Below are 20,698 nucleotides of genomic sequence, written 5' to 3' on the forward strand. Positions count from 1 at the left end.
ACATTTTTAGCATGGGAGAAGGCCATTCAACCTATTTTATCTGTACCAGCTCTCTCCCAGAGCAACAAAATTAATCCTTTTCTCGAATTCATTCCACATATTTCGCAGGATTGAAATATATAGGTACATAGTTAAGAGATTTTAACATCGAGTGAGCAGTTCTCGCACTTCACCTTGTCACTAACAATTGAAAACGTGACTTAGAAAGAGTGGGGTCTTTATTTTGTTCTGTTGTGATGATGAAGAAGATGCAAGTCCAAGTGCTGGAACTGGCCTCTTGAACTTAGAAACATTTAAATGTATATAAAATGAATTCTGTGCGCATCTATTAAAAGCAGTTTTATGGAAGGAAAAGGTACCAAAGAAGATTTGGTGTATTGTACTTGATGCTATTATACTCCAACCTGTGAAAACAGAACTCTACGACTGTGAGTGTTGAGATCTGAGAGGGTGCTATCTTGTTTGAATTTACATTGCTAAGTCTAGGCCTATTTTCCCAACAGCAAAATTGGCAATGCAGAAAGAAATGGATGTTTCTCGCATTTGTTGGCTGTAAGTGTCTGTTTAAAGTTTGAGTACAGTTTCCTCATATACAGGTGCTTAACCTGCTTTTACAGTTTGAACATTTGTTGTGCCAATGAAAATTGTTTGAATGGTTTCACCTCCAGTTTTCTTCTTTATACATATTTGGTATTTTTTCAGGGTAAGGACTGCCTGCAAAATCTGAGATTGGGCTTTGAAAGACATCAACCTTTGCTTGCGAGAGATAATGGTAACTGCAGATGCCAGAGAATGCGAGATAACAATGTGTGGAGCTGGATGAACACAGCAGGCCAAGCAGCATCTCAGGAGCACAAAAGCTGACATTTCGGGCCTCGACCCTTCATGCGAGAGAACGTAACGTAAGAAAGAAGAACAGGACTAAGTAGTATTATCCTTCAAAGCCTTGTTGAGTTGATTTGTCCTGTTTTGTTCCTTACTTTTACATTTATTAAATCCACTTTTTTAAAAGCATTCTTTCACAGGATGAGGGCACTGCTGGCAAGGCTAACATTCATTTCCCATCCAGGAATGGCTTGGTAGGTCATTTTGGAAGTCAGTAGAGAGTCAGCCATATTCCTGTGAATTTGAAGTCAGATACCAGAATTGTGAAGGGATGCAGATTCCCTTCCCTAAAGAATAGATTAGTGAATTCAGTTTTCTGTTACAATAATTTATGATAGTTTCATCGTCACTGTTACTTTTAACTCGAGATCTTTATGAATTAAATGTCATTTCCAGCAGATGCTTTTGTATATTATATTTAATATTAGGATTTTAGTTTTAACTTAATTTCTTATTAACATTTAATCATTAATTTCAGGATGTTTCTCAGATTTTATACGCTTCCTCTCCATTAGGTTTTTAAAGAAGAAATTGCCCCAGTCAAACAAGAAGTCAAAATATTAAATGATCTGGCCAGTCAATTATCTCCGCTTGATGTCTCTTTCTCTCCAAAGATTTCTCACCAGCTTGACGACCTAAATATGAGGTTGAAATTTATACAGGTAACAGTGAAAACATTTTCTAAACTAGCCAATCTGTTGAAGAAAGCATGTCCAGATAATTTGGCTTCAAATATATGAGCAAGATAAAGAACCGTTTCAATTGAAGCAAGCAATTAATATTTTATTATCATAGTTTATGAAGTTATCCAATTTTATAATATTACGTTTTCAAAAATACAATGTTCTTGTCTGTAGTCTGCACTTTAGAATGTAATCGCAAAACAAAATCCAAATAGTGAGACATGTGAGCATCCGAACTACAGTCTGAAATGGCTCAGGACTGGAACAATTTGAATATATTCAGGATGAAGCTGCAGGTGGCAGATATTTTTCCCGATCCATCCAAAAGAATTTGGAATTGGACCATTGTGCTCACTGCTGTACACTTCAGTATTATGTATTGTTTCATAATTTAAGTCCCTGAGAAAGGCATACTTTAATGAATTGCAACAAAGATATACTTGATGCATTGAAGGGAAGAATGACATAAAGTTGTATGAACTGCATGTATTTCTTTCAATTGAGCAGATTTTGATTGATGTCAGCAAAGTAGTAGATGAAAGTTTTCTTTATCCCATAAAGCCGCATGAAATGTTTTATTGAGCAAATTATTTCAGTCTTGTTCTGTGTCAGCAGCACGCTTGGCCATATAGCGCAATAAAACTCCTTATCGGTTCTAGCAAGCAGACAAAAACATAAAAAGCACCAGGATCTGGATGTTCTACCTCTTGACCCTACCTCACCATCCGATAAGACATGGCTGACCTGCCCGGGACTCAACTCCTCTTCCATACCAGCTTCTCAGAGCGCTCAACTTCTCTATTTCAAAAATCTTATCTACCACCTTCTTTAAATACTTCCAGTGATCTACCTTTCACAATTCTCTTGTATTCTAAACAATCACTACCTGCTGAAAGAAGAAATTCCTTTGCATCTCAGGTTTCAATAAATGTTCCCTTCTTCTGTAACTATGTTGCTGAGTTTGAGATTTCCACAATAATGGAAACATTGTCTTCACACCTAGCCTGTCAAAAAATTTTGTGTTTCAGTAAGATCACCCCTCATTCTTCTAAACTTGAATGAATAAAGACCTTCTGTGCAACCATTCTTGATAAATCATGATCCGATGAATCGGCCCAGTGAGTCTCTTTTGAACTGCTTCCTATGGCTGTGTATCCTTTCTTGTATTTCTCCAAGTGTGACCTCCTCAATAGCCTGATCAGTTGCAAAAAAACTTGCCCATTTTTAAACTGAAACCTCCTTACAATAAAGGCCAAAATTCCATTTGCCTTCCAAATTAGTTGCATCACCATCGTCATGGCTCACATCAACTCCAACCTACCAAAGTGCTTTGATCCTTTGCAATTCACCTACCACTGCAACAGGTCTCCAGCTGATACCGTCTCCCTGGCCTGACAGTCATCCCTGGAATGTCTGGATAACAAGGATACCTACATCAGGCTGTTACTTATTGATCAGACCACCACCTTCCACACTGTAATTCCAAACAAACTCCTCTCTGAACTCTGAGACCTCGGCCTCAGCATCCCTCTCTGTAACAGGATTCTCGACTTCCTGACCCAGAGACCACAATCAGTAAGGATAGGTGACAACACTTGCTCCACCGTAAACCTCAACACCGGTGCCCAGCAAAGCTGCCCCTACTCTATACTCCTTATGCAATCATGACTGTGTGGCCCCAACTCCATTTACAAGTTTGCTGATGACGCTTCCATTGTAGGTCGGACCTCAAACAACAATAAGTCAGATTACAGGAAAAGCAATTGAGTGCTTGCTGGCATGATGGAAAGATAACAATCTGTCCATCAGCATAAGCAAAATGGAGGAGCTGGTCATTGATTTCAGGAAGCTTCTGTCTGCAGCAATGGTGCTGAGGTGGAGATGGTTGATAGTGTGAAGTTCCTGGGAATGTTGCTCACCAACAATCTGTCCTGGTCAACCCATGTCGACATGATGGTCAAGGAGGCTAAGAAAATTCAGCATGTCCATGAGGACCCTACCTGTTTTTGGAGATGCATCCTATCTGGATGCATCACTGTGTGGTATGGCAGTTGCTGTTCCCAAGACTGCAAGAAGCTGAAGAGAATCATGAGCACAGCCCAATCCGTCACGCAAACTAGCCTTCCCTCCATTGACTCCATCTACACTTCCCACTGCCTTGAGAAAGCAACCAACATAATCAAAATACCCCCTCACTCTGATTATACTCTCTTCTGTCGGGCAGAGGATATCAGATTGAAAAAGCGTACAAATAGATTTAAGAACAGCCTCTTTCCTGTTGTGACTTTTGAACGGACCTCTCAAGTGTTAATTCTGATCTCTCTCTCTCAGCCTCTTCTCTGTGGCTGTAACACTATTCTGCACTTTGTACGGTGTGATTTGCCTACACAGCATGCAAATCAACACTTTTCACAGTATCTCAGTACATGTGACAGCAACAAAACAATCATTCACCTGCACGCTAGTATGTGTTTCATGGACGAGAGCATCCAAGTCCCCTACCCTGCATTTTTTTTTAGAGTCTCCCTCTATTTAAGTAAGAGTCTATCTTTTGATTCTTCCTACCAAAGTGTACTTTCCTACATTAAACTCTCTCTACCAACTTTTTTCCGACTTGCTCGACCTGTCTATCCCCTTGCAGATTCTTTCTGTCCTCATGACAACATTCCCTTACTCTATTTTTGTAGCATCAGCAAATTTGGATGAATTTATGCCTTGTCCCCTCCTCTAAGTTATGAATATAGAGAGTAAATAATTCTCGTCCTTGGACTGATCCCTGTGGCACTCCACTAGTTATGGCTTTCCGGCCTGATAAAGATGGTGGTTAGAAAATAACTGGCTGAACCACTGAAATGAAAAATGTGAAAAAATATGCGTTTTCATTGTTTGTGAAATAGTTAAATCAGAGTGTAGATAATAAAATGTAAATATTACAGTAGTTCTTCATAGTTTATCATTGAGCTTTATGAGAATTCTGAATATAGTTCCTGATTTATGATAACATCAGTTTTCATGCATCTTTGTCTGAGAATTCAGATTTGTTTTGTCAAAAATTGTGCTGTGCCACACATGATATTTGCTAAATCTGTCCTGTCCCAGCAGTTCAACTCGTTCAGTTTTGAGATAACTTTTGTAAGGACCCCACAGTTGAGCTACCTTGCGTTGATAGCTCACTACACACTTCTTGCATTGAAACAAATGCACCTCAGACCACCTGTCCGTCAGCGTTCATCATCTGCTCTGTGTCTACTCTTCCTCTTGGTCACACTGACTTCATTATCTAGTTCCTTACAGGCTGTAGTTATTATCTTGTTACTGCCCACTAACCTGTGCATTTGGCTCCCAACCCCCTGCAACATTACGAGGTCTTACGAGGAAAGGCTGAGGGACTTGAGGCTGTTTTCATTAGAGAGAAGAAGGCCGAGAGGTGACTTAATTGAAACATATAAAATAATCAGAGGGTTAGATAGGGTGGATAGGGAGAGCCTTTTTTCTGGATGGTGATGGCGAGCGCGACGGGGCATAGCTTTAAATTGAGGGGTGAAAGATACAGGACAGATGTCAGAGGTAGTTTCTCGACTCGGAGAGTAGTAAGGGAATGGAACGCTTTGCCTGCAATGGTAGTAGATTTGCCAACTTTAGGTACATTCAAGTCGTCGTTGGATAAGCATATGGACGTACATGGAATAGTGTTGGTTAGATGGGCTTGAGATCGGTATGACAGGTCGACACAACATCGAGGGCCCAAGGGCCTGTACTGTGCTGTAATAGAACATAGAACATAGAACAGTACAGCACAGAACAGGCCCTTCAGCCCACAATGTTGTGCCGACCATTGATCCTCATGTATGCACCCTCAAATTTCTGTGACCATATGCATGTCCAGCAGTCTCTTAAATGACCCCAATGACCTTGCTTCCACAACTGCTGCTGGCAACGCATTCCATGCTCTCACAACTCTCTGCGTAAAGAACCTGCCTCTGACATCCCCTCTATACTTTCCACCAACCAGCTTAAAACTATGACCCCTCGTGCTAGCCATTTCTGCCCTGGGAAATAGTCTCTGGCTATCAACTCTATCCATGCCTCTCATTATCTTGTATACCTCAATTAGGTCACCTCTCCTCCTCCTTTTCTCCAATGAAAAGAGACCGAGCTCAGTCAACCTCTCTTCATAAGATAAGCCCTCCAGTCCAGGCAGCATCCTGGTAAACCTCCTCTGAACCCTCTCCAAAGCATCCACATCTTTCCTATAATAGGGCGCCCAGTACTGGACGCAGTATTCCAAGTGCGGTCTAACCAAAGTTTTCTCGAGCTGCAACAAGATCTCACGACTCTTAAACTCAATCCCCCTGTTAATGAAAGCCAAAACACCATATGCTTTCTTAACAACCCTGTCCACTTGGGTGGCCATTTTAAGGGATCTATGTATCTGCACACCAAGATCCCTCTGTTCCTCCACGCTGCCAAGAATCCTATCCTTAATCCTGTACTCAGCTTTCAAATTCGACCTTCCAAAATGCATCACCTCGCATTTATCCAGGTTGAACTCCATCTGCCACCTCTCAGCCCATCTCTGCATCCTGTCAATGTCCCGCTGCAGCCTACAACAGCCCTCTACACTGTCAACGACACCTCCGACCTTTGTGTCGTCTGCAAACTTGCTGACCCATCCTTCAATTCCCTCGTCCAAGTCATTAATAAAAATTACAAACAGTAGAGGCCCAAGGACAGAGCCCTGTGGAACCCCACTCACCACTGACTTCCAGGCAGAATATTTTCCTTCTACTACCACTCGCTGTCTTCTGTTGGCCAGCCAATTCTGTATCCAAGCAGCTAAGTTCCCCTGTATCCCATTCTTCCTGACCTTCTGAATGAGCCTTCCATGGGGAACCTTATCAAATGCCTTACTGAAGTCCATATACACCACATCCACAGCTCGACCCTCATCAACCTTTCTAGTCACATCCTCAAAAAACTCGATAAGGTTTGTAAGGCATGACCTACCCCTCACAAAGCCGTGTTGACTGTATTTGATCAAGCCATGCTCTTCCAGATGGTCATAAATCTTATCCCTCAGAATCCTTTCTAACACCTTGCAGACGACAGACGTGAGACTTACCGGTCTATAATTGCCGGGGATTTCCCTATTTCCTTACTTGAAGAGAGGAATTACATTTGCCTCTCTCCAGTCCTCAGGTACGACTCCAGTGGAGAGCGAGGATGCAAAGATCTTCGCAAGTGGCGAAGCAATTGCATTTCTCGCTTCCCAAAGCAGCCGAGGACAAATCTGATCCGGGCCTGGCGACTTGTCAATCTTAATGTTTGACAAAATTTTCAGCACATCAGCTTCCTCTATCTCTATCCATTCCAGCATGCACACCTGCTCTTCAAAGGTTTCATTCACTACAAAGTTGGTTTCTTTCGTAAAGACAGAAGCAAAAAACTCATTTAGGGCTTCCCCTACCTCCTCAGGCTCCACACACAAGTTCCCTATGCTATCCCTGATCGGCCCTACTCTTTCTTTGACCATTCTCTTATTCCTCACGTAAGTGTAAAATGCCTTTGTGTTTTCCCGGATTCCTTCTGCCAAGCCTTTCTCGTGCCCCCTCCTGGCTCTCCTCAGACCATTTTTGAGCTCCTTCCTTGCCTGCATGTAATCCTCTCTAGCTGAACTTGACCCTAGCTTCCTCCACCTTATGTAAGCTACCTTCTTCCTTTTCACTAGAAGCTCCACCGCTCTCGTCATCCAAGGTTCCTTAATCTTACCCCTTCTTGCCTGTCTCAGAGGGACATATTTACTCATCACTCCCAACAACTGTTCCTTAAACCATCTCCACATGTCTATAGTTCCCTTACCATGGAACAACTGCTCCCAGTCCATGCTTCCTAGCTCATGTCTAATCGCATCATAGTTTCCTCTTCCCCAATTAAATATCCTCCCATTCTGCCTAATCCTCTCCTTCTCCATAGCTATGTAAAATGTGAGGCAGTTATGGTCACTATCACCAAAATGCTCTCCCAATGTTCTGTGTTCTGTGTTTTATTTATTGTTGAATAGCAGCAGGAGGTGAGGAGGCAGAGACTGCAACCCTGAGGTCACGGAGGGAAGGAAAAGAGGCTCTTACTTGGAGATTGAGAAGCAGGAGAGGGCACAACCCAGAGGTTTGGGAGTGGAGAGAGGCTGCAAGTTGGAGGTCAAGGTGAGGAGAGGCACCAGTTGATGTTGTAGATTAAATGTAATACAGAAAATTGTGAAGTTTGGTTCGAAAAACAGTACATAAAACAGAAGGAACCATTCTAAATGGGTGCAGAAGCAGACCGGTTTTGCTGTTCTGTGCATAAACCATTCAGTTAAACCACAGCTAGTCTGAGCTTCAACTCTGTTTACCTGCTGAAAAGGCATGTCGACTGAAAACATTAGCTTGCTTTCTCTCCATGGCTGCTGCCTGACCTACTGTGGTCTCCGGCATTTTTTGTCGTCAGTCTGTTTACCTCCCTTTCTTCTATATCCTTTCATAGCCTTAGCTATCAAAAATAATTTCAGTCACACTCATTCTTATTGATCCAGCACCCACATTCTTTTATGAGAGAGTATTTGAGATCTTGACTGTTGTTTGTATTAAGATAAAAGTGCTTCCTGATTTCAGTTCTGAATGGCTTGCCATTGAATCTCATATATTAATAGATAATACTTCTGATAAGAAATGTTTTCAGAGTGTTATAGTGGAAGCTTCTATATTCTGTGCATCCTCTATCTAGCCACCAGACTCAGAGTACCTGTTGGGACCATCCAAAAATGACTGAACATTTTCACTCATTAGGTAAGTAGATTGATAATAGGACTCTGGTTCTGTGCCACTGTCAGATCATTGCGACTCCAAAAGGTACCAAAGTAAATTCTGGATTCTAGGCAAATATACCTATGTGTTTAAATCTATTTAGGTGCATTCATGTAGGCTAAAAATACTTGAAATAATGTATAATTAGGAGTGACAGACAACATCTGTGACATTAAATGAAAAACAAGAACAAAGAACTTTGGTTCATATTTCAGCTTCGACAGGCACTAAACAACTAAAAGCACTGTATAACCAATGAAGTAAGTTTTTGAAGTATGTTTGTAATGTCGGAAACACAGCAACAAATATATGCGCAGAAGGCTTTCACAAACAGAACTGTAAAAATGACCACTTACTTTGTGATATTGATTGAATGCTAAGTGTTGGCCAGAATGTAGATCCACTGAACTGAATACAGGTGGTTTGTGGGTAAGAAAGTCTTAACCCTTTGGACAAACCTAATTTTATTTGTAATTTATTAGCAATAACTGAATTGTGCAGTTTAAGTTCAGAAGTTCCCAATTTTAAGTGGAGTTTTAACAAATTCACCTTTGAAGAGCGTTTGGGCTTGATTAACCCAAGTCTCAACTGAGTTAACTCAGCCTTTTGTGTTAGGGATGTATAAATTATCCATCTTAGGGGAGGCGATGGCCTCATGGTATTGTCACTGGACTGTTCATCCAGAGAGACAAATCATGTTCTGGGGACCTGGATTCAAATCCCGCTGTGGCAGATGGTGGAATTTGAATTCAATAAATATCCGGAATTCACAATCTGATGATGACCATGAATCTGTTGTTGCTTGTTGGAAAAGCTCATCAGGTTCACGAATGCCTTTTAGGGAAGGAAACTGTCATCCTTACCTGGCCTGGTCTGCATGTGACTCCAGACCCACAGCAATGTGGTTGACTTTTAACTGCCCTCTGGGTAATCAGGGCTGGGCAATAAATGCTGCCTCGCCAGTGACGCCCTCGACGAGATTGAATCAAGAAAAAAAATTACGATTGCCTTTTCTAACTTCTCAGCCTTCAGTAATTGATTCTCCCAGTGCTAGAGAAGAAGTGGTGACTGTGGCTTATTCTATTCCCAAGGTTTAACATGATGCAACTGATGGTAAAGTTAATAAGCTTTATGAAAACATAAGTAAATATATATAATTAAATAAAAATAGCAAAGTCATTAATTAGAACTCGGCTACAACATGTAAGAGCTCCTGTGTTCCAGTATGGTCTGGTGCAAGCATGTTTGCTGTAAGCACTTAATGTTTGAGTAGCTTGTGTTTATGAGCTGGAGGCTGATCTAGGGATGCTGGGACACATCAGGAGGGGAGCAAGTTACCTGGATTCTTTGCACCAAGAGGCAGTCACAGCCCTTAAGTTTGTGTTTGTCTGATTTGGTCAGTCTTCAGGCGCAGGAGAGGTCGATGGTGGAGGTTCATTACGCTAATACTGGGGAAAGTAGGACTGTCCTGTGGTGAGTTATGGATTCAACTGGGCCTGTGTTCATGAGAGTTTAAAAAGATGAGGGGGGGATCTGATTGAAATATAGAAAGTTGGAACTGAGCCAGATGAACTCAATGCAGGGAAGCTATTTTCCCTGTTTGTGGTGCTGGGACCAGGGGTCACAGTCTCAGAATTTGGGGTAGATCAGTTAGGACTAGGATGAGGACAACATCTCGTCATTCAAGCAGAGTGAATCTGTGAAATTTTCAACCACAGAAGACCATGGGGGCCATCACTGAATGTATTCAAGAACAAGACAAGGTGGCTCGGTGGCTCACCACCGCTGCCTCACAGTGCCAGTGACCTGTTTTGATTCCACCCTTGGGTAACTATCCATGTGGAGTTTGTACATTCTCCCTGTGTCAGTGTGGGCTTCCACCAGGTGCTCCGGTTTCTTCCCACAGTCCAAAAATATGCAGGCCAAGTGGATAAGGCATGGTAAATGCATAGTTATGGAGCAAGGATGGAGGGGCCAGTCTTGGACACGATGCACTTCGAAGGGTCAGTGTCGACTTAATCAGCTGAAAACATTTTGCATTGTAGGGATTCTTTGATTTTGTGATAGATTTTTAGATGTTAAAAGATTCAATAAGTATACAGGAAAGTGGGAATATGATATCGAGATGTAAGATCGGCCATGATCTTATTGAATGGTGGACTTGGCTTGAAGGGCTGATTGGCTTATTCCTGCTTCTAGTTTCCATGTTCTTCTGTGACTGAATGAGGCTGATAGCGGAACTAGAATGCATGAGCTTTAGGGTGGATGTGCAAATTGACTATCGCACTGTGGTAAAAAACACACTTTCAAAGGGGCTTGATAAACGCAACGTAGTATAATCAGTGGGATTGACACTATTCTGTGCAGCAAAGAGTGAGAGTCTGTAACTGTGGAAGCCATTGCCACAGAAGACTGCGAAGGCTAAGTCATTGAGTGTATTTAAGACAGAGATAAATAGGTTTGTGGACTAGTAAGTGCATCAAGGGTTACGGGGAGAAGGCAGGAGAATGGGGTTCAGAAGTATGTCAGCCGTGCTTGAATGACAGAGCAGACTCAGTGTGCAGACTGGCCTAATTCTGCTCATATATCTTAGGGTCTTATTTGCTCAGACGGGAAAAGACCTTGCGGTGGGAGGTGGAGAATCCAGACATTGTAGGCAGGACAAAAAAGGAGTTTGTGAATAGTTGTAATGAGGAATTTGGCACCATGAAGCAGAGCCTTCAATGTCATAATCTCTGGATGCATAATGTGTTGGGCAGAAAGGCTTATTTCCATGCAGTGTGCCACCAAGATTCTAACTCCAGACAAACATATCCATCTTCTTTGCGCTCAATCTGACTCCTACGAGCAGGGAGCTTTCCCCCCATTCCCGTTAAAACCAGTTTTGCTCAGTTCCCTGGATGCCACATTTGGTCAAATGTGGCCTTGATGTCAAGAACAATCACTGTCGCCCTCACTCCCTCACCTCTTTTTTGTCCATTTTTGAACCAGGGCATCAATGAGGCCAGGAGCTGGGTGGCCCTGGTAGAAACCCAACTGAGTGTTAGTGAGTAGGTGATGCCTTTATTTTCACCTACTGTAGTCCCAATCATGCAACTCTGTCAATTGCTGCCCCTGCCAAGCGCTGGAAGCCTCCCCAGCGTTATCCAGACAGCAGAAAATTTGTTTCAGGAAGACGAGGACCTGCCCTGTCAAATTTCATGTGGATGTGCTGTTGCACATGCACAGAGCGTGATAAAAGGGAGTCAGCATGGCTTTGTGATGGGCGGGTCATGCCTTACAAATCTGATTGAGTTCTTTGAGGAGGCCATGAGACAGGTTGACGAGGGGCGAGCAGTGGATGTGGTGTACATGGACATCAGCAAAGCATTTGATCAGGTTCCCCACGGCAGGCATTTTCATAAAGTCAGGAGGTATGGAAATCAGGGTGACTTGGCTGTCTGGATTCAGAATTGGTTGGCTGACAGGAGGCAGAGAGTGGTTGTAGATGGTAAACATTCTGCCTGGAGGTCAGTGCTCAGTGATGACCCGCTGGGCTCTGTTCTTGGGCCTCTGCTCTTTGTAGTTTTTATGAATGACTTGGACGAGGAGGTTGAGGGGTGGGTTAGTATGTTTGCTGCTGACACAAAGGTTGGAGGTGCCGTTGATAGTATTGAGGGCTATTGCAGGCTTCAGCGAGACATTGACAGTATGCAGAGGTGGGCTGAGAAATGGCAGATGGAGTTCAACCTGGATAAATGCGAGGTGATGCATTTTGGAAGGTCGAATTTAGATGCTGAATCTAGGATTAAAGGCAGATGCTCGCAGTGTATAGGAACAGCGGAATCTTGGTGTTCAAGTACATAGCTCCCTCAAAGTTGCCACACAAGTGGATAAGGGTGTTAAGAAATCAGATGGTGTTTTGGCTTTCATTAACAGGGGGATCGAGTTTAAGTGCCACGAGGTTATGCTGCAGCTCTACAAAACCCTGGTGAGACCACACTGGAATATTGTGTCCAGTTCCGGTTGCCCTATTATAGGAAAGATGTGGAGGCTTTGGAGAGGGTGCAAAGGAGGTTTACCAGGTTGAGAAGGTTGACTGAGCTTGGACTTTGCTCTCTGGAGAGAAGGAGGAAGAGAGGTGACCTGCTCAAGGTGTACAAGGTAATGAGAGGAATGGATAGAGTCGATAGCCAGAGACTTTTCCCCAGGGCAGGATTGACTGCCGCGAGGCATAGTTTTAAGGTGTTAGGAGGAAGGTATAGAGGAGATGTCAGAGGGAGGTTCTTCACCCAGAGAGTTGTGAGTGCATGGAATACTTTGCCAGTGGTAATGGTGGAAGCAGAGCCATTAGTGACATTTAAGCAACTGCTGGACATGCACATGAACAGCAGTGAATTGAGGTGAATGTAAATTAGGTTAGGTTATTTTTGGATTGGGATTATTCCACGGCACAACATGGTGGGCCGAAGGGCCTGTACTGTGCTATACTTTTCTATGTTCTATGTTGTGTGTAAGAGTCAGAAGCCCAGTTGTTAGTGGCTTGGCTCTTTAGCTCAGTAGCTACCCCTTAATTTTTTGATGGCCAAAAGTGGCTGGCAAAGCAGACTTGCAACTTGAAAGCATTATGACATTGGCCAGGATGTGAAGCATTGACCTACATGGTTTTTTGCAGATGTCTATTACTGCATCCATGTCTGTGAATGATTTGCGTAGCAGCCTTGAAGTTTTCACAGAGTCCTTCAGAACTTAGATGTGGACCTTGGCAACTTTAAAGAAGTCTAAAAAATATCAACACACATACATTTTGGCAATGACTGGTATGAACATCGATAGAGAGTGGATAGCCAGAGACTTTTTCCGAGGGTGAAGGTAGCTCTTATGAGGAGGCATAGTTTAAAAGTAAGTGGAGGTAGATATCGGGTAAACGTGAGAAGTAGGTTCTTTACTCAGAGAGTGGCAGAAGCGTGGAATGCATTGCCAGAGAGGGGAGTGGAGTCAGCTTCATTAGGAGCATTTAAGCAGCTATTAGACAGGCATATGGATGATAGTATAAGGTAAGGGTGGAGGTTAGCTCGACGTTAGGTTGAGGGTAAAAGCTCAGCACAACACTGTGTGCTGAAGGGCCAGTCCTGTGCTGTACTGTTGTATGTTTGTATGCTCTATGAATCCATCAGTAATTAATCTGCAAGTAGCTGACAGTGTCTTTAAATAACTCTGGCAGAGGGGTTATTCATGTTCCTGGTGATCATACGTTCAGCAATGTGTCATTGAGGGACTTGAAGCATTGAGCTCTGATATCACAGTATTGGCAATATCTTGCCTCCTCGACATCCTTTCATCAGGTATTTGCTGCATGCAACATAGAATTGTCAGAATAGCATCCATGGCAACTTGCATTTGATGTGTGCTCATGAGTCATATATACCATTTCAGATCTCAAAACCCTTTGTGGCCCTGAAAAACCAGGCGGCGAGATTGCAGACTTTACACCAAGCATGATTATCTGAATCTTTTCTCTCCTACTATAAAGCTGACAGTGAGACTTCCGTGAGTTCCACTGTATTCACCAGATGCTGTTTGCCAGTTATGACATGAATTTCATGTAGCTTTTGACCACCTACATGAGGAATGGGTAACAAATGCTGGTCCTGTCAGTGATGTTCCCATCCTTGAAAATATGTGGAAATAAATTGAACCTAGTAGTTATCATTTCCTTTTACTGTGCCTTGTATTCTTCAGCAGATATTTATCCCCCTGTATTCATTGCAGAGTAGTTGAGAATGTGTTCCAATTGAAATGGTTTGTACTAACAGTTAGGAAAAATGTATCTAAAGATTTTTTTGAATGCAGGTGATTTAAACACCGTGCGTTTTTCTGCCTATCGGCCAGCAATGAAGATCCGCCGACTCCAGAAAGCGCTCTGTTGTGAGTACATTCACACATTGCAGAATTTGTAATCTCGTGCTGTGTTTTGTTGTGAGCTTCCTTGCTTGCCTGTTGTCAGATGTCATTGATTACAATTAGCTTGGTTTTGCAGTTGTTGAGACATCAGTTCGGCATGACCTTACAACCTTCCACTCAAAGGACGTTTGTCTATAAAGTTGCTGAAAATGCAATCTGATAAGGGCAGCCAGGCATCTTAGACTAGAGTGAATGAGGAAAGCAACAGGATGTCTTCTTAACGATTGGGAAACAACCACATGAAGGACTGAGGAGGACAGTGAATTAAAAGAGGAATGGTTTGTTTCAAATCAGGTATAGCAAAAGAAATTAAGAGAACGTGAGGAAAGTTGAAATTGAAAAGGCAAGTAATGGTTTATGTTCATTGGAAACCATCAACAACAAAAGTACAATGAAGAAAGTATTTGAGAAAATACAGAAGATTTCTTCAAATGAAAGGGAGACACTGTCTTCATGATGCTAATAGCATGGAGTGCAACTTTGGCGTTTAACCACATCATCCCTTGGCCTGAAGTCACTGTACTATTTACCCATTTTATAACAGAAAAATACTTTAATGATGAGTGTCATGGAGAATTTCAGCCCAGAATATAACCATATTCTGAGCAATTGCCACAACAGCTTCTATGACATGACTTTATAAAACATCCCAAAGCATGTCATAGGAGCTTTATAGAGTAAAATTTGATACTGAGTACTGAAAGAGATCCGAAGGTAGATGATTAAAACCACATCAGAGGTAGATTTTAAGGACTGTTTTGAAGGAGGAAAGAACGATGCAGAGGTTCAGCAAGGTAATTCTATAAAGCTTAGGCTCCAAGAAGTTGAATGTAAAGCTGTCGATGATGGAACAGCACAAATTGTGTTGAGAGGCTGGAATTAAAGGCGTAAATGTGCCTCGAGGGGCTATGAGCTGGACATTGTCAGGGGATGTGCATGCGTGTTGCCAGGTCAGGGAGGGATTTGAAAGCCAGGACAGCAATGTGAAAACCAAGGCACTGCTTAACTGTGAGCCATTGTAGATCAGAGTGTGCAGAGAAAGATGGGTGAATGGAACTTGGTGCGTGTTAAGACAGAGTCAATGGACTTTTAAATGATGCCATGTTAAAGAAAAGGAGAACTTGGGAGGCCAACTTGATATTCATCAGAATGGTCATGTTCAGAGTTAATCAATGCGGTCGGGTTTCAAAACTAACGGACTTACCTGGGGCCAAATGTTGTGGATGTGAAAATAAGTAGACTTTGTGACATCAGGCCTATGTGGCCGGAATTTAAACTCTGGGTCAAAATAACAAAGGGTACAACGAAAACCAGTAGCTAGCAAGCAGACGTCCTTTCAAGGACCAAAGATAATGGCTTCGTTCTGTACCAGATTTAATAGATGGAAACTGTCCGGTTCTGTAGAGACAGTGGAAGAAATGAATGAGGGGGTGGTGAGATAGACCCGGGCATTGCCACCATGTCTGTGGAAAGTGCAGTGCATTCACATGATATTGCTCTGGGGCAGTGTTCAGATGAGAAAAGGAGAGGGATTTTACTGATTTTGGCCAGACCTCGGTGATTCACACCCACGGCCATGCTGTCAAAGATTTGTGGAAGCCAGAAAAACTGAACTTGACTGTTTGCAGTAAATGTACAGCATTTCAGATGTCACTTGATCCTGCAGATTGACTCCCTAGAATCTGCTTGTCAAATGATTTATATGGCTAAAAGGTTCAAGTATGAGTTTGCGCTGTGGAACTCATCTCGCACCGAAACTGGCCAGTTGTTATATCAAGATTTGGAGAAAGTATTAGTTTTTTGAAGAATGTTCTGATACAGAGAGAGACTAATAGTTTCTTGAGAAATCGTGGGACATTGGCCAGGAAGTTAAACAGCAGTGGGGGGGGAAACAAACTTGACCTGAATCCTATGTTAAGTATATAATGGATTGGTTCGAGAGTGAGGATATCAAAAAATATTCTCATTTTTAAGATGAGACACTCGGGACAATTTGGGTAGGATGCGCTTCTTGAAGGGACCAGAAAGGTACAGAATTATCCATTGGATGTGAAAAATTTGAAATGAAGACAAAACTTTTTGAGGCTGGGGTGGGGAAGAAATGAAGGTCCGATTTTGCTCATTCAACCTCTCCCATGACAAAATGCACTTGTATAAGATTGGTGACTATAAGATTGTTGACGGCACTTTAATGAAGAAAAATCAACATGGACATTTGTTCTGCTGTATATATAACATTAACATTCAATCTCTTGGCAAGGATAATGTGACAGGGCATTTGAAAAGCCAAGTTATTGTAATTTGAATTAAGAGATCAGGCTGTAGAACCTGAGATCAATCTCAGAATAAAATGTAACAACAGCGATAGATGAGGAACCTCTTCACTCACAGAGAGGTGAACTTTGTAATTCTGTACTCCAGAAAATGTGGCGCCTCAGCCAAGAAGTTTGCTCAGAACGGGGATTGACATGCTGGGGTAGTCAGTGAAGCACTATTAATGTCACAGGATTAGTAATCCGGAGGCCTGGGACAATGCTGTAGAGTATAGGCTTAAATTCCACTGTAACAGCTGATGGAATTTGAATTCAGTTCAATATAATTTTGGGGGTAGGTGGGAATGTGGAGCTGACATTGCAGTCAAGTCAGCCACGGCCTTCTTGAATGGTGAAGCAGGCTTGAGGGGGCCAGTTATCCAACACATGCTGAAATTGATATAATCATAAACAAAGCTGGTCTCAGTGATGGTTACACTGTCACTGTTAAACTATTCACCGTTATAAAAACTTGACTCATTCACTGATGTTCTTTAAGAAAGCAGCTCTGCCATTCTTATTTGATCTCACCTCCATATGACTCCAGATCCACAATAATGTGGTTGACACTTAACTGCACTCTGAAATATCAAACAATTTGGAGGAGCTATGGATGGGCAGCAAATACTGTCCTTGCTATTCCTGCTCCTTGTTGCTATGACCGTACATGCTCTAACATATTAACCAATTTCCTCTTTGAATCCGTTTGAGGAGCAGTGTATATTTTGTATTGCTTGGTGATTCTCCAAGTATCTGATGGGTTTTGCAGAGTTCCTTCTACCTTCTAAATGTGAGCTCCTTCCAGTGTTTAACCTTTTAAGGTAGGCAATCGTTCTCAAACCTTTTTGATTGAATGCCTACCTATTAATAGCAATCACTAACCTATCTATTATTAATTGCATATTCATAATACAAAGGGCTACATGTAAAGAAGTGTTCCAATCATCTTTTTAAAAAGCTCCTTCCTGACGCTTATTATGGAGATGAGATTAGATTCCCTACAGTGTGGAAACAGGCGCTTCAGCCTAAGAAGTCCACACCGGCCCTTGCAGCATCCCACCCAGACCCATCCCCCTATCACCGACACACCACCCTGAACACCATGGGAAATTTAGCATGCCCAATCCACCGAGTCAGCGCATCTTTGGACTGTGGAAGGAAACCGGAGCACCCGGAGGAAACCCACGCAGACACGGGGAGAATGTGCAAACTCCACACAGACAGTTACTTGAGGCTGGAATCGAACCCGGGTACTTGGTGCTGTGAGGCTGCAGTGCTAACCCGCTGAGCCACTGTGCTGCCCCGATGTGTGTATTTGCTTCTAACTGTGATATCTGTCAGTCGCTGGACTGGTGTTTGATACGGGCACTCATAATGTATATCCACTTGATCCAAATGCTCTTCTATTGTTAGCCTGATAAATCAAGAAAAGGGCTGGATCCTTTTGTATATTTTTCACATCACATATTCATGATTTACATATAGTTGAGAGTTTCAAACTGCAGTAATTAAACATTCATGACAGATAAAAGCATTCCAGAATTGTTTCGACTTGATGATAAATAGTGAATATCTGTTCTTGACTGCAGCTTTCCAGCCTATCAGTGCAGAAAGGCATTGCTTAGCAAGGTTGGATGAGGAATATTACTGTTCCAATTAGTTACATTTAATTTATCACCATTGAAGCTCGCGTTAGTTAGTATGCTTTTTTCCAATATATTTAATCTAAAGTTATGACAGATGATTTGGTTTGTAGATCTCCAATTACCTGTCTACTGTAGAACCCAGTTTTGAAACAATTGATATAAGGCACTTATTGTACTGTCACTGATGCTGTCATTATACTACCAGAGTATGGCTGTAATGCTGAATTACTTTAGCCTGCCTTCATGAAGCAGTGCAATCTTTCCTAGATAAGGATGAGGGGAAGGTCCACATAAAAGACTGATTGATTTATAAAATTGAGATTCATGGAATATATAGGTCACTATCAAATTTGGTTAAAAAAGATGGCTGAAGGACAGAAGCAGCAAGTTATGATAAATAGATTAGAAGATCGCTATTAGCAGTTTCCCAAGTATTAGGACACTGATTTTTGGAGATAGATACATGATTTGAATTTGGGAATATGGCATACAGAAGGCCCTTCAGCCAATCAAGTCTATGCAAACTTAACTGCACTAATCCCACTTTGCAGCACTTGGAGAATAACCTTTAATTTCATGTGCTCATCCCAGTACTTTTTTACAAGTTGTGAGCTCTCTTGTCTCAACGACCCTTCTGGGTAGTGCATTCCAGATTACCACCACCCTCTGGGTAAAAATATTTTTCCTCAAATCCCCTCTACATCTCCTGCCCTTCACCTCATAATTGTGTCTCCTTGTTATTGACCCTTCAACTAAGGATACAGCTGCCTGCTAACCTTGCCCCTCCTAATCTTCTGCACCTCAGTCACGTCCCTCCTCAGCCTTCTCTGCTCTAAAGACAACAAACTGAGCTTATCCGGCCAGTCTTCATAGCTGAAGTGCTCCGCCCCAGGCAATATCGGAGTGAATAATCTCTGCACCGTCTCCAATTCAATCACATCCTTCCAACAGTGTGGTGATGAGAACTGCATACAGTATTCCAACTTTGGCTTAACCAAAGTTCTATACAATTCCAACGTAACCTTCCAGCTGAAACCATCTGTGCCATGACTGATAAAGGCAAGTTCTGAGTCTGCATTCTTAATCATCGTGTTAACCTGTCCTGCCATCTTCAAGGATAATGGGAACTGCAGATGCTGGAGAATCCAAGATAATAAAATGTGAGGCTGGATGAGCACAGCAGGCCAAGCAGCATCTCAGGAGCACAAAAGCTGACGTTTCGGGCCTTGACCCTTCATCAGAGAGGGGGATGGGGTGAGGGTTCTGGAATAAATAGGGAGAGAGGGGGAGGCGGACCGAAGATGGAGAGAAAAGAAGATAGGTGGAGAGGTAGTGAGGGGATAGGTCAGTCCAGGGAAGACGGACAGGCAAAGGAGGTGGGATGAGGTTAGTAGGTAGATGGGGGTGCGGCTTGGGGTGGGAGGAAGGGATGGGTGAGAGGAAGAACAGGTTAGGGAGGCAGAGATAGGTTGGACTGGTTTTGGGATGCAGTGGGTGGAGGGGAAGAGCTGGGCTGGTTGTGTGGTGCTGTGGGGGGAGGGGACGAACTGGGCTGGTTTAGGGATGTGGTGGGGGAAGGGGAGATTTTGAAACTGGTGAAGTCCACATTGATACCATTAGGCTGCAGGGTTCCCAGGTTCCCTCCTGCAGTGCCACAATGCACCTCCCAGTCGCAAACCATTTCCACTCCCCCTCCCATTCTTTAGATGACATGTCCATCATGGGCCTCCTGCAGTGCCACAATGATGCCACCCGTAGGTTGCAGGAACAGCAACTCATATTCCGCCTGGACTCTTTAATTTTACATCCTCAAAGACATTTAGCAGGGATAGCGTGGATTATAGAGTGAGTTGAGTAGATTGTTTCATTATTAATTCTTTACTAAATTTGATTTATATTACATTTTTAGACCACATCAGGTGACGATGTGTGTGATTTCACCAAGGTGCTGAAAAATAACTTCAGATCAAAGAAGTACTTTGCCAAACATCCTCGCTTGGGTTATTTACCACTACAAACAGTCCTAGAAGGTGAGAACCTTGAGATGTAAGTTTATTGATGTGAGATTTACGAATGTATCAATGCCCATTTGGGGGTTGACAAATATTGCAGCATTATTCATTCTGCAGCTTAGCAGGAGAGTGAGGTTGTCCATTTGCGCATACATCAGAAGTACACAATACAAAAACAAGGGGGGCTTAACTGATATCATTGATCCTCTCGCCTTGAAAGCAGTGTAGTTACTCAGAGTGCATCTGCTGTGGACTTGTTGATACTGTCACTAACGTGCAACCTTCCTTGATATCTTTCTCTGTCCTCCAGTTCTGTCTTTAAAAACTACAATCAATTGCCCTCTCCTCAAAAGAAAAGAACCTTTGGCTGAACGT

General features: G+C 42.6%; 1 long non-coding RNA gene across 2 annotated transcripts; it reads left to right on the plus strand.

Moving 5' to 3' along the window:
• Positions 1 to 706: 706 nt before the first annotated feature.
• Positions 707 to 20,301, plus strand: LOC132209293 (uncharacterized). 2 transcript variants are annotated; one of them, XR_009445392.1, is made up of 4 exons: positions 707 to 902; positions 1,401 to 1,547; positions 7,630 to 7,771; positions 20,221 to 20,301. It is a non-coding gene; the product is annotated as an uncharacterized LOC132209293 (long non-coding RNA). The 2 variants fall into 2 exon arrangements; XR_009445391.1 differs by lacking the exon at positions 20,221 to 20,301 and adding an exon at positions 8,331 to 11,797.
• The last annotated feature ends 397 nt before the right edge of the window (positions 20,302 to 20,698 follow it).

This window comes from Stegostoma tigrinum, unplaced genomic scaffold (genome assembly GCF_030684315.1).
Source record: "Stegostoma tigrinum isolate sSteTig4 unplaced genomic scaffold, sSteTig4.hap1 scaffold_82, whole genome shotgun sequence".
Lineage (NCBI taxonomy): Eukaryota > Metazoa > Chordata > Chondrichthyes > Orectolobiformes > Stegostomatidae > Stegostoma > Stegostoma tigrinum.